Raw genomic sequence first — 10512 nt, 5'->3', positions numbered from 1 at the left:
TAATAAAGTGGCCGGTGAGTGTAGATCACAATGGAGTGGAGGCTTACATTGTGCAGTGGTTTGGGTCCTAAAGCATTGATGCAGCATTGTATGGCTAAATCAACACCGTGGCAAGACTGAGAAACTCCAACAAGTTGTCTCTCTCTGTGTCTTAAAGGATACCAAATAGACCATTATTATGTCTTTGCAAGTGTGCCTCTAAATCAATCAGTTTGGCTTGGATTTTTTTATTGGTAGCTTGGACTTTGACACCCCCCTCTTTCAGAACTGCAGCCCACTCCTCCATTACTGCCAGACACTGCAAAAGGTCATATAGCCTGTCACTAGTTTCTTACATTTTACCCACATGTAACAATGAGCCATTGTTACCTGTATATTGGCTAAAGTAGCAGTTAAACATGCATCTGGTTTTCTGGTTTATTTTTGTTGTTTTGGGTGAAGTGGATTTGTTTGGGGTGTGGGTCTTTGGTTGGCCACATCTTGTTTTCATTTTTGTTAAAAAAGTAAATGGATTTCACTTTACAATATTGTTTTGCTTAACTCTTCCTAAAAGGGAAATATATGGATTAAAGAGTTAAAATATCAAAACTCATTGTGAAATACTCACCTCTGCTATTTCACTCTCCAAGCAGATGTGTACAGGACTGCACCATTCAGGAATTGAAGGGGGGAGGTTGAGATCATGTATGGTGTTTTCTCTATGGAGTTTGAGTATTTTTGGGGGTTGAATTGAAATATTTGTTTTCTGTATTTATTGGTAAAAGTTTTTCTGAATTAGCTGTTCATTTTAAACAAATTTTCTTTTTCTTGTTATTGTGCAACTGAACATCCTTTTAAAAATGGTTTCTTCCAATTTAGTTCCCCCTCTATATAAGAAATATGTCTGCCATTGTTCTTGTTGGTTGGTGTGGTTTGGTTGATGTCCTGCACCAGAAAAAAATTAAAGATTTCTTAGCTGAAAGCTCTTTGGACCATGTGCTTCTTTCAACCGGTTTGGATCCCATCTCCAAGACTTCTTGGAGCATGTGACAAGTGGTGTCAGATGTGGGATTAGCTTTCCAATTTTTCTCCACTCTAAAACTGGTTAACTTGCTTTACATTTTGAAAGCATGAAAGCAACCTGTCTTCATATCTGAATGCAGACATAAAATCTCTTTGTGAATAGTTTCAATCCAAGCTCGAAGCATTTCCATGGCCTTATATGCAGGTTGGATAAGACTTTTCTAGCATTTCCTTAGACGTTTCTCTTGCCTATATTTTTTGTGTGTGTTTCAGATTACCATTACTTTTGGTTGTTTTTCCCCTTTTTCATTATTAGTTTATGGATTCTAAAGGCTAATAATCCTCTGGTAGAAGAAATCTTGTCGACTGAGTTGGGAGCGCTTGTTTAATGCACCTGCTCACCTCAGCCCCAAGTCTCAAAACTGCCGTCAGCTTGAATTCACTCTTCTATTAAGGGTTGTTTTCTATTCCCTTAATGGATCTTAATTACCTTAAGCAAGATGACATTAGCAGGGACAACAAATTCCTGCTACTGCAGGTGGTATGCTCAGGTTAAAATTTATGTGAAATTTAGAAAAATTTTAACTCAAACAGTTAATGCTATTGATTTTTAATGGTGTTATCCTTTTTTCTAAACAGCGATTGAACAAAATGTTTTAGATAATCTTAATCATTTTCTAAAAAATTTGAGAAAAGCTAAAACAAAAACCTTAAAATGTGACCGATTAACATCATTAATCAGGTTACTGCTATAATGAAATACTCAACTTAAATGTTTAACAGAGAAAATACAAACAAATGTTGTAAATATTTTACTTTGTGCCTCTACCTCAACTAATTTATTGGATTGAAAACCATTAAATGTTTTTCAAAGAGAAAATATGATCCAGATAATTTGATGGCACAATCACATTTTAAAAGCCCATATTTCCATCAGATTTATTTCTAAAATGGCAAGACTGATCAAGTTTAGGTCTTTTTGTTCTGGGTTCCTACACACCTTTACATAAGCTCTCTTGCTGAACAACAGCTCTGTATTTCTTCAACAGTACAGAAAAAAAGAATGGCTGACCCAAACTGAATAAAAGAAAATCATTTTAAAATCTTAACAAGAAGCCCAGTATTTTTTTACTCTGTTATTTTTTTTTTCCAACCTTGTCTATACTCTGAAGAGCCAGATGAAAGTTTCATGCAAATTTAAGTTAAGCCTTCCTTTATTTACATAACTCCTATCTTTGAAAAGGTTTCATCATGAGAGGAAGTTTTAAAAGAGATCAGGTAATTGTGAAGTCTTATTCACTACTGTATGTTTTAAAATGTTCTAACAAGGGACTTTCATGTGTGCCGTCCTTTTTTGTTAAGCAGAAATATATTTTAAATGAACTTCATATCCTCTTTCAAACTGATTTGCCTCTGCTCGCATGTTGATTTGCATAGCTGATAGTGACGTTGTCATCCTTGGACATTTAGAAGGACTCCTAGTGCAGATGGTAGACTGGGGAAAAAAAGAAAAAAACAACATAGATGATATAATGAAGATTTGATACAGGAGGAAGAGGTTTTTTAATTGCAGGGAGGCTGAGGAAAGAACTAGTATCATAAAAATGATATAAGTTGCAAAAAAACATCTAAAATGATGGGAAAATTCTAACAGAGGTGAATCCAAATGTGAAAATAACAAGAAGATTATCTAGGAAACTATACATAAACTAATTTAGTAACATCATAGAGGATGTATTTATCACAGAAATGAACATGATACAGCAAAATGAAGGGAAATGGTGAAAATGCAAACAAAACTGAAACCAAACACTCCTGGAATATAACATATGCAAAGCTGAACTCTTTTGGTTAGAGTAGTTGGCAGCAGTCTGTGCAGATACACATTAACAAACTGAGCCATGATGAAACTCAAACCGGTTTCTCCAGCCAGTCCCTCTACTTTTAGCTCCAATTACTTTTAGAAACTTCATTCATTGAAAATGCTTGTAATCAAAAAACTTTTTTATTTGGCTCATTTTATTACTTACCAACACAAATATCATCATTGTTGTTATTCTTTCTAAGACATATAAAATACAAATTTTTCTTACCAACTGTAATTATTATTTCAAGAAAAAGTATCAAAGCATAAACATCAGCTCATAACAATTCATAAAGCCTAATAAAACTCACAAATAATGGGTCTCTGAACTATGTTGGTTTTTCTTATGTCAAACTGGTTTTCTGTGTCAAAATAAACCACCATAAAAAATAAAAAATTATGCTCTTCATTAGTTTTCTAATGGCAAAAAGAGATGATAAACACAGTATTCAGATTTCTTTTTGAAGCAAAGTATCTCTTTCCAGCCTTAATGTAGCCTTTGTGCAGCTGACCAGCAGCAGCAGGACATACTGTAGTAACTGGGTACATAAGTTAATATCTTTCACTCTTTCTGTTTACTGTTCATTACATATTTATAATGATTTCCATTTATTTCTTGGATTTGAGCAGGAGCCTCATTGTGCAAATATCTGGTGGCAGAGAGGTAATGATCAATGAACAGTTGATGAGGAATTTCTGAATCTTGTTTTAACATAAGGATATTTTTTTCTGTTGATTAAGAAAAATTAAGAATATTTTTGTTTTTTTACCTAATACCTCCAGGGGCATTATTATTTATGTAATTAAAGGTTGCTAAATATTTATTTTCATATAATCCTCCAGAAGCATAAAAAAAGATTTAAAAAAAAAAGCTAACCTTTCAAAAATGAAATACATACTCAGATCTTACTATCTTTAACTTTTTAGAGATTGTACAAAATTCCCTCAGGTAGCATTACTCTTAACTACAAAATCTAATATTAAAGTCTGTGTATGACCACAAAATGATTAAAACACAGCTATATTTAAGGATGTTATTATCCTTGAAGTAATTCATCTTTTTTCTGGTGAGAATATGTCTGGGTAATCATCTCTCGTTTGGGAGTGTTGGCCTCGTAGTTAGAGCACCCTGTGCTCTGAGAAGGTTAAAAATATCCATCTGCTTGTTATGCGCTTGTCAGATTCTGGGTTCTTTCCATGGTTGAAGCCTGCTTGTGAGTCAGATCGTACTACTTCCAGAGTTTTAGTATTCTTTTGTTTAATGCATGATGTAACTTTTCTGGAGCATGTTTACCTAGAGCACATGTCTTGGTTGGAACAACCTCTGACCTGTCCTCTTGTTTTGCTGCAGAGAATCAACAAATGCTTTTGCTTGGCAGATAGTAACAGATTTTTCCACAGTTATTCCTGCCTATTTTAATAAATGCATCATTAATCTCTTGTCTTTCACTCTTATAGAATGATAATGTGTCAAATTTAGGGTACCGCCCAATTGTCTTCTTTTGTTTTACTGAAACAAACATTTCATGTTTCTCTTGAACGTTGCTCCTCATTGTGAAGTGATCCACAAACGTGTCAGTCTGCTACCGTGAGCAGCTCTCTGAGCAGTTGGCATATTTATAGCAAAAAAGCTAAAAGTTTTTATTTAAAACACACAGTTTTTAATGAAACTTTAACTTGTCCCCCAGATGAACATTAGGTATAGTTCTCTCTTTATATATATTTATTTTATACATATTTTCTTAACTACTCTTGGTTAATGTGTATTGAGTTTACTCTGATCACATTTGTCACTTTCACACAAGAGTTATGCTTGAAGAATAAAGAGTATCTCTACTGTACGAGGCTGACTCTTACATTAGTAGTCTGTTCACTTTGCTACTTGTATAAGATTTACAATGATAAGTACCCTAGCTACTCTTATGTTGAGAAATAGCATTTGCTTTTACTGGAAGTAGAGAACCTATAAAAAAGAAAAAACTTTTTATATGCACATAACTTCATATTGTTTAGTACAATTTCTGTTCAAAATTATTTAAATAAAGAAGGAAAAATTGAGTGAAATCATAAAATTTTAAATTTTAGTGTGTCAGAACAATTACTGATGAAAGTAAAACAGCAAGTGCTAGTAAGCTAGGAAATGAGGATTAAGGCACAGGTAAATATAACTGCATAGTCGCTACAGTTAGCAGGATTACTCAAAACCCAGAAACCGAGACTCCATAAAGCTTCTTGGCTGCATGATGTTCTGTGTTATTTCTAAATTAAATACTTAAACAAGGACATCAGCTCAAGGCAAACGTATAGATTTAACTTCCACTCCCAACACTTGATGTTGCCTGTATGATTCATTTATAATAATCTTTATTTACATCATTCATTTGTTTACACTTTAAGTCCATACCTACATGTTTACAGATGATAGCAATACGTTTATCTCATCCAGGGCCAGAAAGTGGTGCGTTCATGCTCACTCTTTGTGTTTGTAATACGCAATGACTGTAAATTCTGGCTCCAATTAGTAGAAACAGTCTTTATAACAATGTTCTGGATTTTGTATACCTACCATTAAACACATTTATGGGATGATTGAATTCTGGGACTATGATCAGCAGATGAAAATGTCATCCTAAATGACATCCTAAAGGTCATCCTAAATGACATCCTAAATGCAGAGAAATTAAGGAATCCAGACATCTCTATAAACCTTCGACAATGCCTTAATTTCTAATTTGTGTTCCAGATCACAAAAGGAGCCATTGGGACCTGAATTTGCTGACATAATGAATAATTTATACAAAAAATATATGCTGTTTATAGCTCTATAATCAGCAGGTGTAGAAAAAGATCAGATGTGAAGATCACTAAAAGCCTCAGAAGCATAAATGAAAAATATTCAGATGGAAAGTGGCTAACAATAACCCTTGGTAAATACATTCCTTAATAAATAGCTCTGGTGAAAAACATTTTTCTTCAACTCATTTACTTCGTTATGATGAGTAATTGATATTGATGCATGTGAATATATCAATATTTTGCAATATCTTTGTATTTTACACAATAGAGAACTGTGTATTAAATATCAGGAAAATGTAGAATTATAATAAACAAAAAGACAAACCATCTGTTCATATGAAACTGAAAAAAAACAAACAGATAATCCCAGTCAAGTTTCCCAGCAGGTTTCACGCTCATTCTCAAATTTAGCCACTAGGGGGAAGCACTGCCACTTTCTTCGGCTTGATCGTCCCCCTTCAGCCGCACCGGGACATGTGCTGGCAAGCCTAGTTTGACAAGTTCTTCTCTCACCTGTGGAAGAAAAAAAGAGATGCAGCAAATTTGAAAAACTCTTCAATCAGGGATGCAGTTTGACTTTATCGAAAGTCTATAACAAACATTAACATAAAATATATTATAAGGAAAATAACATTATACTCATGTATGTTTCATTAAATAATTAGGGATTCAATTCAAAGATGTCTGACCGTTTTTAAAATGTTGTCCTTGTTTTCCTCCAGTGACAGTGTAGTCCATATGGTCAGTTTTAGAACAACAGGATCACCTGGAAGAACAAGAGTACAGCAAACCTGGATTCAGAGGAATTTAGCATTGGGGGCTGAGCAGGGGCAGAGCTAGAAGGGGGGACAGGGGTGGCCATGGCCACCCTTACCCAATCATTGGCCATTCCTGTGGCCACCCCTACCATTTTTCCCCCATTACCCCAATATTCAAAAAATTTAAATTTTTAATTGATTAACAATTACTTGACCACAAAAACACTGTGGTTAATTATACACATCAATATACTAACATTAAAGATGATAAAGTACAGAATTCATGCTCTTTTCAGAACTAGATTTTTTGTTATATGGGGTAAAGAGAAAATGCACATCAGTTTTAAGTTAAATAATAGATAAATAACTATTCTTATAAAAACTTAGTAAATAAACAATTTTTGTAGATATTAGTACTTGTAAATATCAATTTTATGCAGAATGATTATTGATAAAAGTAGGTAAGTAATGATGATGGAAAAGATGTTCGACCCAGAACTCAAACCTGAAAGAACTTTATCAAAAAGAAGTTTTATCTAGATGGATGTTTAAATATATGCATCTATTTGTTAGCAAAGGCTGTAGTAAAGTATAGTTTGTCTTTATTTGGAAAATATGGATGTTGTGGTTGTTCATTTTCCTGTTGGATCAGTATAGATTGAGCCTAAGGTTCTGGTGCTGATCCGCTTTCGGCCACCCTTTGGTGTACATTGGTTATTGCCTGGCCACCCTTAGAAAAATTTTCTGGCTATGCCTCTGGGGTTGAGACTTATTTTGTAGCAGTAAACAGTTTTTATATCAAACTTAAAGTTATAAACTGTAAAATAGCATCTCTCTCTCCATCTCTCTCTCTTTGAGTGTGTGGAAATATAGGCAAGTAGTCGATTTTAGTAGGGTTAGAAATAAATATGAATAAAGAGGTCATTGTTTTACTCCTATTGCTCCTAAAGGCAATATTATTTTTTATGGGGAAAACATACATTTCTGGAGTGTCTGAAGCATTTCTTTTCTCTTTTTCCACATTTCCAATGGTTATGAAGTGTAATGACACTTGTTCTCTGAAAAAATGTTTAACCAGCTGCAGCATCAAGCTCGAAAAACTACAGGACTTGTTTTAGCTTTGCATGCTATCATCAGATTCCTGTAAGAAACCCCAAAGTATCTATGAGCCTCATTCTTCAGAGGTTAGAGGCAAACTATGATACACTCTGCACCCAAAAGCAGTGTGACAATAACTCCTCCTGTTGTCGACACAACTTAAGAGGAAGACTTGAAGAGACAGGCATACAGCACCATTACCGGTAACCTGTTAATTAATGACAGTGTTGTAATCTGTTTCGGATGGCTATAAACTACCATACCAATCAGCCTTGGGGTTGGGTAATACTTCCAGATACTTTAACTCCTGCTTTTAACCTTATTACATATTCTCTGGGGATGATTTGAGCGTGTCAAAGTGATTGTAGATACAAAAAAATACTTTCAAGTCATTGTTGGTCCTGGGATAAAAGTAGAATCATGAGTTTATGGAAAACGAAAGAATTTACTTACGCTTAACTGTCACAACGACACATCGAAGTTCAGACTGATACACAGAACTGGTGTCACTGTGGAGGGAGATTTGGAAGGTTGCTTTATTACTGCTGTAAAGATACTAATACTGAGTATTTCAAAATACCAGAACTTGAACATAAAATCTGTATCATTTGTAAAAATTAAATCACATGTTAGTTTCCAACAATTACTCACTACTGAAGTAGCCTTTTTACCAAATACTTTTATACTTTTAAAATTTGTGTGTATTTCTAGGGGATGCTTCTATTCCCTAAAAAAAGGAAGATGATTTTTCTTCTGAGAAGGTTTGGCCAATTGAACAATTGCTCCATTTTTACCGTTCTGTTTTGTTTCTACATCACCTCCTGTTTAAAAGTAGCCACCAAGCATGACTATAATGGACAATAAAAAAGATCATCCTTTGGAAAAGTAATTCTCTTGAGTGCTGCGTTCACATCAAGCACATTTCAAGATTTTAAAAAAATTGACACTTTTGTATTTAGAAGTCAAATTCTCTTGATGATTGAACCTTCGGATACTCAAAGCTCCTGCTCTTTTCTTTGCAATTGTGAGAGTAGCTTGAGTTTATTCGTTTTGTTGAAATGAGTTAGATAAAAAAATATTTCTAAGTGAAGTACACAGTGAAATGTTATCTGTGTGGCCAATTCATTAGGACTATGTTCCTACTTTAACATTCTGTTGTTGTTCAGATCAGCAGACCCTCCACTTGCTTGTCTATGCGAATTAAATTCCCCGGCCGTTTTGGCGTGAATATAAAGTGTTTTTTATGTGTGTGTTAGAAACTTTACCAGAGTTCAAAATGTCATATTTCTTGCAGGCAGGTTTTACCATTTTTTGTTATTATAAGTATTTATAAAGTTTTCATTGGAGTTTAATAATAAAATATTTCATTGAAGTAAAAATGATCAGAGCACTCTCTCCTTCTACAATAAAAACATACATTCTCCCAACTTTATGGTGAAACTAAATTTATATTTACTGTATATTAATTTTTTAGATTTTATTCTGAAACTCCTTGGATATCTGTTTCTGATTGGTTGACACTCAATGTACAATGGCAAACGTTCAGATGTTCCAATTCCAGCCTCCACCATTGGAGACAATGCTGCAAACACTCTAAGGCTCGCTGTTCCTCATGCTAAAATTGTGCCACTGGACCTCTCAACGTTCCTGGGTGGCATCTCCCATGGAATTTGCATGCAAACCTGAGGCTCAGACACTCTGTGTTTAGAGCCCGCAAGAAAAGTCATCAACCCCTTACACTCTGGACTTTGAGTTTTTTAACACACAAACTTCAGAGTGATCAGAAATCTTACTATAAAAGTGAACTCTGAATAACAAAACAGATGGGATGGCCAGGTCCTTCATCAATTATAGATGGTTTCCATTTCAGATAGAAGTTTCCTGATCCTGAAGAAGTTTTGACCACATTGTGAGGTCCGCTGAACAGAAGCTCCAAGGTCCTTTATGGAACAGAGAATATAAAGAAATATTTATTGACGTTTCAAGCTTCTTAAATACCTACAAAGCAGTCTGCTCTTTTTCAACCTCTTAATGTTAATATTTGGGGGATGCAGGATACAGGAGTTCCTGCAACTGGAGGGGTTGCCAGGTAACACCCCAGCTTTTTGCATTTTACCTAATTAGGTTATCCACTGCTGTTTAAACTGGAACATTTATCTGTTAGGCTATCTTTGAAACAAATATATGAACTTATCAAAAGTTGTGAGGATGTAACAAAGAATAGAATTTATTTCTACAAAAATTTTATGATGCATCTTTTATTTTATTTGTAGTGCATCTATATTTTATGCCTTTTGTATTTTCTCACTCAGCCTTATTTGCGATTCCGCTGATTTTGATCTCCAGAGGCTGATTGACGTTACAGTAGAATCGAGCTCCATGTTCTGGAGTTGGAGGCAGAAATCTGGGCAGATAATCGCCTTCTGAGCATGATGGTGCAACAGGATCCACTAGAACACATTTAATTTAATTAAGTTTATTCATATAGCAGTAATTCAAAACACATATCATCTCAAGGCCCTTTAGGACAAAAGAGAGGAAATACAGTAAAAAAAAAAAAAAACAGGACAACACTGAAAGACTGGCAGCAGCACAGCTGATAATTCTCTCCGGGATGTTGGCACAGCCAAACAGGAACAGACCAGATGAAGCTACTATGAGAAAAAGCAGAGACAGGATAATATTAGAGATTGAACTAACAAATGTTGGAGAATGGGAGAATAGATGTAATTTACTTTAGTATCTGAGATCAATTTAATCCCATCCAAATGAATTTACTGACTTCTCAGCTTCTATTTCAAAGACTTTGATCCAAAGACAGTAACTTCTGTTTTGTCTACATTCAGAATCACAAACTTAAGTTTTTCTTAACATAACTTTATCACATGTATATTTTAGAATTAAATGCATTTTAGTGCTGTTAATTTGTCAAACAGATGTTTAGACTTTACCTTGTATACCGAACTGGATGGGTATCCTGCTGATGGCATCGCT

The 10512-nt window shown here is 34.5% G+C and overlaps 1 long non-coding RNA gene across 1 annotated transcript; it reads right to left on the bottom strand.

The window, feature by feature from the left end:
• Window positions 1-5022: 5022 nt before the first annotated feature.
• On the bottom strand, window positions 5023-10060 carry LOC107089409. Its single transcript, XR_001481438.1, has 5 exons — window positions 9827-10060; window positions 9312-9458; window positions 7972-8018; window positions 6352-6428; window positions 5023-6175 (listed from the first exon to the last, which is right to left on the bottom strand). It is a non-coding gene; the product is annotated as an uncharacterized LOC107089409 (long non-coding RNA).
• Window positions 10061-10512: the final 452 nt, after the last annotated feature.

The sequence above is a fragment of the Cyprinodon variegatus genome, unplaced genomic scaffold, assembly GCF_000732505.1.
Source record: "Cyprinodon variegatus isolate N-32 unplaced genomic scaffold, C_variegatus-1.0 Scaffold251, whole genome shotgun sequence".
In the NCBI taxonomy this organism is placed as follows: Eukaryota; Metazoa; Chordata; class Actinopteri; order Cyprinodontiformes; family Cyprinodontidae; genus Cyprinodon; species Cyprinodon variegatus.
The sequence above is the reverse complement of the archived record's forward strand: the minus strand, read 5'-3'. Positions and strand labels throughout refer to the sequence as shown.